The sequence below is a fragment of the Cyprinus carpio genome, unplaced genomic scaffold, assembly GCF_018340385.1.
Source record: "Cyprinus carpio isolate SPL01 unplaced genomic scaffold, ASM1834038v1 S000006494, whole genome shotgun sequence".
NCBI lineage: Eukaryota > Metazoa > Chordata > Actinopteri > Cypriniformes > Cyprinidae > Cyprinus > Cyprinus carpio.
This window is the reverse complement of record NW_024879167.1, coordinates 530104-538105: the sequence shown is the minus strand read 5'-3', so window position 1 is coordinate 538105 and position 8002 is coordinate 530104. Positions and strand designations below refer to the sequence as shown.

Sequence of the window (8002 nt, the reverse complement as noted above, 5' to 3'; positions counted from 1 at the left end):
CAGCGTGAACAACTTAATAGCCACAGAGCTAACTTCTTGAAGACTGGAAATAAAATGCATCCCCTAGACGGCAGTTATTAGACGTGGTACACCGGGAAAATACTGTTTGTTAGGTTGCTTATTATGTCATATAAAACGCAATAAGATAAACAAAAAACTGTTGCCCATATAATCTAAAAATGTTGCAGAATAGTGGAGGAGAATGAACTTACAGGGGTTTGTGCGTACGTGAGTAGGTGAAATGGCGGACATCTGGCCCACAACACAAAATCATCACCATTTGGCTGGCGGGTGTATGGTGCTAATTTCCATCTCTGAGTTACCATGCTTGGCAAAATGTCACGACTTTCTCACTTATAGCCTGTAAAGTAACCCTAAACTTCATGCCAAGTTAATACATTTAAATGTAATTTTGTAGTGCATTAAACTATATAGTATGTTTGTGAAAAATTAAAGTAATTCACTTTAAGAAAGAAAATTCTGTCATCATTTACTCACTCCCCACTTGTTCCAAACCCTTATGAGTTTATTTCTTCTGTTGAACAGAAGAAAAAATGTTGAATCTGAACGAGTTGATGAGCCTCATTGGCTTTCATAGTAATTTTTCCTACTATGAATGTGAACTACTCCTTTAAGTTTTGTTTGCCGTTTATCAGCATCAAAAGGAGGAAGAAACAGAGATCTCCAGAACCCAGCAGTGTGTCTGTGAAGAGTGACACATCCATGAAGAGACCCCCTGAATTCAGGTATAAACATTTACTTGCTACTTTATATTGTGAATCTCAGATGAACAATGATTTAATTAATATAAAAAACAGTAAATGCACATTAAAATAAGTTAATCAAAATATGTATTTAATAACTATATTCAGCGATCTAAACCCTGCCTCTGCTTATTATAATGATAGATTTTACTGACATGAACATATTTTATATAAAAAGTTGCTTTGAACACTGACTGTGGGAACACACACACTGGAGGACTGGAGACCTGCAGAGAGTCAAGATCAGCATCAGATATAAAACCCAGCAATGGAAGAACAAATATGAGAGATTTATTTTGGAGGGAAATGAAACTCAAGAGAATGAAACCCTCCTGAACAGGATCTACACACAGCTCTACATTATAAAGGGAGAGAATGAAGGAGTGAATGAAGAACATGAGGTTTTACAGATGGAGAAAACAGCCAGAACAAAACACTCACAAGACACTTCCAATCGACTGCAATGACATCTTTAAAGCCTCATCTGAAGCTGGTAGTGAGGAGAAAGACCAGATCAAGACTGTTCTTACTAAAAGGTATCGCTGGAATCGGGAAAAACTGTCTCTGTGCAGAAGTTCATTCTGGCTGGGCAGAGGGAAAAGCCAATCAGGATGTAGATTTCATGTTTGTACTTCCATTTCGAGAGCTGAACCTGATCCTAGATCATCAGTACAGTCTTCACAGACTTCTTCTGGACTTTCATCCTGAACTTCAAGAATCTGGAGTCAAACATTTATGAGAGATGTTGTAAAGTTGTGTTCATCTTTGATGGTCTGGATGAAAGCAGAATCACACTGATGTTTTCAGATGATCAGAAAGTTTGTGATGTGACTGAGACTTCATCAGTGGCTGTGTTGATGTCAAGCCTCATGAAAGGAGAGCTGCTTCCCTCTGCTATCATCTGGATCACCTCCAGACCAGCAGCAGCCAATCAGATCCCCTCCAAATACATCCACCGTCTGACAGAAATTCAGGGATTCACTGAGCCTAAGAAGGAGGAATATTTCAGGAAGAGAATCAGTGATCAGCTTCAAGCCAGCAGAATCATCTCACACATCAGAAGAGCAAGAAGCCTCCACATTATGTGCCACATCCCTGTCTTCTGCTGGATCTCATCCACTGTGCTTCAGAAGCTCCTGGAAGAAGATCTGCGTGCAGAAATCCCTCAAACTCTGACTGAAATGTACATCCAATTCCTGCTGATTCAGATCAAACATGAGGAACCAGAAGTATGATGAGAGAGATCCAGAGAAACTCCTGCAGTCCAACAGAGAAGTGATTGTGAAACTTGCTGAAGTGGCTTTCAAACAGCTGATTAGGGGCAATGTGATGTTCTATGAGGAGGACCTGATTGAGAGCGGCATAGATGTCACTGATGCCTCAGTGTATTCTGGGATTTGTACTGAGACTCTTTAAGGAGGAGAGTCTTTGATTCATCAGAGGAAAGTCTTCAGCTTCATTCATCTGAGCGTTCAGGAAGATTTCTCGCTGCAATTCTATGCATTTTACTATTAGGTAATATACATATTGATACATTGCAGTTTTGTGATGTGACGCACAATCTGCATAGAGATGCAGTAAATAAGGTCCTTGAGAGTAAAAATGGACATCTGGATCTGTTCCTGCGGTTCCTGCTGGGCGTCTCACTGGAGTCCAATCATAGACTCTTACAGGATCTACTGACACACACAGAGAACAGCTCAGAGAGCATCAGGAGAACCACACAGTACATTAAAGAGAAGATCAAAGATGGACATGAACTCTCCACTGAAAGATCCATCAATCTGTTCCTCTGTCTGCTGGAAGTAAAAGATCAGACTCTTTCCAGTGAGATTCAGGGGTTTGTGAAATCAAACAAACACTCAGAGAAGAAACTCTCTCCTGCCCACTGCTCAACAATCTCCTACATGCTTCAGGATGTTAGAGAAGCCGCTGGATGAGCTGGGACCTCAAGAAATACAACACATCAGATGAGGGCAGAAGAAGACTGATACCAGCTGTGATCAACTGCAGAAAAGCCCTGTAAGTGTTTAGTCATGTCTTAATCATTTCATTTGAATTTAACAAGAATTAAGCTGATATTAGTTATCATGTGTTTCTGCTCTCTTTCAGTCTTGCTGGGCTGTAATGTCACTGGCTCAGTCCTGTAACACTGTGGCATCAGCCCTACAATCCTCAAACTGTGTCCTGAGAGAGCTGGATCTGAGTAACAATGACCTACAAGATTCAGGAGTGAAGCTGATCTCTAATGGTTTAAAGAGTACAAACTGTCGACTGGAGATACTGAGGTATTACAAACATATAAGAGATGATGTACAGATGGCCAGTTGTAATGTTCATGGGTGTCTGTATTTTATTTGATCTCCTCTTTTATAAATTATCTGACTGTGTGTGTCTGTAGATGATCTGACTGTGTGTGTGTGTTTTTAGGTTGTGAGTTCAAACCCCTCACACCTGAGAGAGCTGGATCTGAGCTACAATCACCCAGGTCCATCAGGAGTCCAGCTGCTCAAACAAAGATATGAGGATCCAAACTATAAACTGCACATACTCAAGTATGTGGGGCTGTTATGACTCATATGTGTATCTGTATGTGATCTGGGTTACCTAAGAGGGATTTTTTGCAGCTTGCATTTGTGAGGTCTTTGTAAAAAGGGACCGACGAAGGAAGGTGCAGACAAGGATCTAGGTGTAGGATGATTTAATAAACAAAACCATCAGGAATCAAGGAATATGCATGGGCTGGAACACAAACATCTACATCTATCTACTGACAAACCAGCACAGTAAACACAGGGCCTTAAATACACAGGATAACTAACTTAACTAAATTCAGTTAAATCAAAAAGCACACACAGGCAGAATATGTGTTTACTATATTTCATGCACACTACTCACATTGTGTGTGTTTTGATCAAATGATTAAACTGCTTAAATCATATGAATTACTTTTATAATGCCTTTATGTCCTTTTTGGATCTTGAAACAATGGACAGAAATGTCTCAGGTTTCATTAAAAATATCTTTATTTGTGTTTGGAAGATGAATCTGATGGGTCTGAAGGGTTTGGAACGACATGAGGGAGAGAAATGATAACAGAAAAGCTACGAAACTAATTTGTAGTTTTAACAATCTTCCTTCATATAAAATCTTTTTTGTTTGTGTGTTTGTGTTTGTCTCTACTAGTTTGGACCATGGAGGACATTTCAGAATCAAACCAGGACTGAGAAAATGTAGGTCCTCTCTCTCTCTCTCTCTCTCTCTCTCTCTCTCTCTCTCTTCAAAACACACGACACACCTGTGCATATTTAATGCTGCCATAGATGATTTTTATCTCTCTTCTTGTGTTCAGATGCCTGTGATCTCACACTGGATCCAAACACAGCACACACTCAACTCATCCTGTCTGAAGACTACAAAAAAAACTGGAATGTGTGAAAGATCATCAGCAGTATCCTGATCATCCAGACAGATTTGCGCAACAAGAGCAGGTTATGTGCAGAGAGAGTCTGACTGGACGCTGTTTTACTGGGAGGTTGAATGGAGCGGCTCAGGTCCATGTAGCAGTGACATATAAAGAAATCAGCAGGAAAAGTGGGATTGACTGTTGGTTTGGACTTAATGAAAAGTCCTGGAGTATGTATTGTTTCTGATATGAATTATACTGTCTGGTACAATAATAACAGCACTGATGTATTTGGCCCTTCAGCTCGCTCTAATAGAGTAGGTATATATCTGGACTGTCTGTCTGGCATTCTGTCCTTCTACAGTGTCTCTGACACAGACACACGCACACACATATACACATTCAACACCACATTCACTGAACCCCTCTATGCTGGATTTGGGGTTTATCCTGAATCTTCTGTGTCTCTGTGTCAGATTTAACAACCTTTTGTAAAGAACCACAGAGACACAGAAAAGAAAAGAAAAAGTTATTGCGATTTTATATCTTACAATTGCAACTGTCTTGATATTGTGTCATTTAATAGTCACAAGTACAAGAAATAGAGTTGCAATTGTGAGATAAAGTCAGCTTGTAATATACCTTTGCAGTGTGAGATACAAAGTTGCAGTTATGGGTAGTTGCATTTCCAGTATTTAAAGTTTTATTGTAAGATATAAAGTCATAATTACCAAAAAAATCCCACTTTTCAGAAAGTCACCATTGCACGAAAATGAATGAATCAAATTTTGACATACAGTTCACATGGATATTAATGATCAAATAGCTTATTAAATGTAGAGTGCTGTGAATTTGAAGTTGCAAGATATTCTGGGTTGCAGTGTCATTCAGTGTATCATCTAGGATTCCCTTTAACATGGAATGACTTTCACAAATGCAAATAAAAGATGTGATTGGTTGGATTTTCTGCCACATTGTTAATGTAACTGATATGGAAATCATACTGTTATATTGAGTAGAATTAACATAAAATTTGGTCATACCTGCATAGGAGTGTTTTCCCCTTTGTGTCATTAAGTTTTAATTTGCTGTGTTGGCTCTTTTTCCCTTTTTCACCATAATTGCATGGGAGTTGGTTTTATTTGAGCTCTCAACAGTCTTATTTTATATTTATTTTAATTTTCAGAATGAAAGGTGATGTTCTGTAGAAACACTCTGGGCTCTTCATTTGGTGTGATCTTATTAAAGCTACTGTAGATGTTGTCACTGTATCAAATTGTTAAGAGCTGTTAGATCAGCGTTTTTCTCTTTGTTCAATATCATAGTTAAAATAATTGTTTAATGAGTTTTGTGCAACACTGATAGTATGTGCAGTATTTCCGAATGAGTTTTATTGCCGTTTTCTTTTTTTAACATGATTGAGTTTCATGTAAAAAATTATGTTATCTAAAGCTATAATTAATTCAGTGATTCATGTCAAATTTATTTTTCTACCTAAAAATTTCATGTTACTGTTTCTATTTTACATTTGTTTTTGCCTATGTTTTGGATTGGTTTTGTCAAAACATTTTGTCAGGTAACCTAAAATGTGCATGTAGTAACATCTAAATTGAATATCCAAATGAATAATTATTGAATCAAGATGATTTCATGAGGTTGCAAGTGAAAGTAACAGATCAGGTGAAAATGTCTCTTTATTTTGACAGCTGCACAGTTTAATACTTGGGTTACTGGTTTTCTTCAATAAATCTTTATGCATGGTCACTCTCTGTCATGTTATATCATTATATTTCAGAGTCAGGACTGAGAGATCCAGATTACAGTCTTTATTTAGCTGATCGTACATTTAGACAACACAGTGATTTAGTGTGTGATTACAGCATGCATTCAGACAGATGTCACTCACACACTGTCTGCTCTCCTCTATTTCATGTGCCTTTCTTTTTTTCCCTCTCATCTCTCAGTCTGTTTTTCATTCTTCATCTTCACTGGTTGCTCTCTCATGTAGAAATGGATGTTGCTGGTGTCTCTTTTGCTGGTGTTTGCTTCTGTGATTTTGTGTTTGAAGGGGGTTTTTGTCTTTGTGGGACACAGCCGGTGTCTGCCCCTGTTCTGTCTGATTTATCAGACTGCTGTGAGCTGGGAGTGAGAGACAATATTCCATAGGGTTGCACAAATCCCTCTGCTTAGACAGTGACATCACTATTTTGGATTTACCTTTAGTACAAAGTGTGTGTGTGTGTAAAGCTACGTTGACTTATGTTATTCATACAATACCTACTCACAAATAAACATTAAATAGGGAGCCGGCTGCAATGAATTTCTGTGCAAAACAGCTTTTACTACAAACACTTCCACACAAGAACATTGATATCACACAAGGAACATTTTGATAGAAAAAAAAAAATATTTGAAGTAGATAAAATTAGAATAAATAAAATGGAAATGTCTACATACTACATACTATTACTACTGTAAACTTTGCAAATAGGACATCAGCCCATTCAAGTCAATGAACAATAACAAAGTGGGCTACCCAATGACAGAGGCACGCAGGGTTTTTTTTCCACTGGAGTACTCACGTGAAGGATGCGTGCACAACTAATAACTAATATCATCACGCTATAAAGGGTTGGCCTGCGCTGGGTGCGCACCTCCCCCTATAACTGTTCTGTCTCGCGGAGGAGCTCATTTGTGTGCATCTGTGTGAAACACGCATAGGAAAAAAGAACGACAGAAAGAACGGCTCCCCTCCAGCCGCGACTCGGCTCCCATCTTTCATGTTTATGAGCTGTTCAAAAGAATCGGTTCGTTCGCGAACGTCACAACTCTATTGACCACACAGGGCCTCGCGCCTCTATAGGGCCTCGCTCTTTGCCTGCATTTTATGTTGTTTATGTCCAATTTTTATATCTGTTTTTCCACCTATTTTGTCCTTTGAAAGACTAAAATAGTAATATCTGATAGACAGTATAAGATTGAGTAAAGCTGTTTGTGGTTAGGATGACACATTTTTTTAAAAGTTAAACTTTTAGGCTGGTCTGCCTCAGTGGACCATCAGCGCTCGTCAATGTCATAATGATCGAGATCCAATCAAATCAAAGAAGGCAGGTCTTACTGTCACTGTCACAATGCAACAAGAGTTCGTGGAAAGATCTAAGTAGTATTGTATTTAAAAAAAATGTTCAGCGACCGACAGTAATAGACTATCTAGTGATGCAAACATTTTATGAAATGGCTCCGTATTGAATTGAAAATATGCGAACATGATTAAATCATAAATGAACGTGACGAGACGTTTTTGACTATTAGACATACGAATAAAAGTGAATGTGCACTTTTTAAAATAATATATAATTTTCAAATAGTGTAAATTGATAACTAGGGGAGAGCGGGGCACAAAGTAACACTTTTTGACTTTCTCAGTTTGTGTACATCCACATGGGGTTCAGAATATATATTTTTTTTATCCACAGTAATTTTACACTTGTCTAGTACACATATGTCACTTTGTTTCATAATTATAGTGTATACTTTTTTCTTTATTTACCCTCAAAAAATGGAAGTGAAATGTAACAACATGCTCCGTAGGTGGGGTACATTGTAACATCTGAGGGGCATGTTGTAACATGACCATATGACATCTTAAAATGTTATCTGATCGAATGAAAAAAAAAATATACAAAAATATATACAAATATATACAATAAAATAATGGCTTTTTTTTAAGAATTAAAAAAATCTGATTTTAGTGTTTGACAATGAACACATTGCAACCATGCTTGGGACGACCCACATAAACAAGCAAAATTGCTTTATATGTCTTAAAATA

The 8002-nt window shown here is 37.9% G+C and overlaps 1 long non-coding RNA gene across 1 annotated transcript; it reads left to right on the top strand.

Moving 5' to 3' along the window:
• Window positions 1-3204: 3204 nt before the first annotated feature.
• Window positions 3205-4202, top strand: LOC122134224. The gene is made up of 3 exons (XR_006159332.1): window positions 3205-3319; window positions 3951-3997; window positions 4117-4202. It is a non-coding gene; the product is annotated as an uncharacterized LOC122134224 (long non-coding RNA).
• Window positions 4203-8002: the final 3800 nt, after the last annotated feature.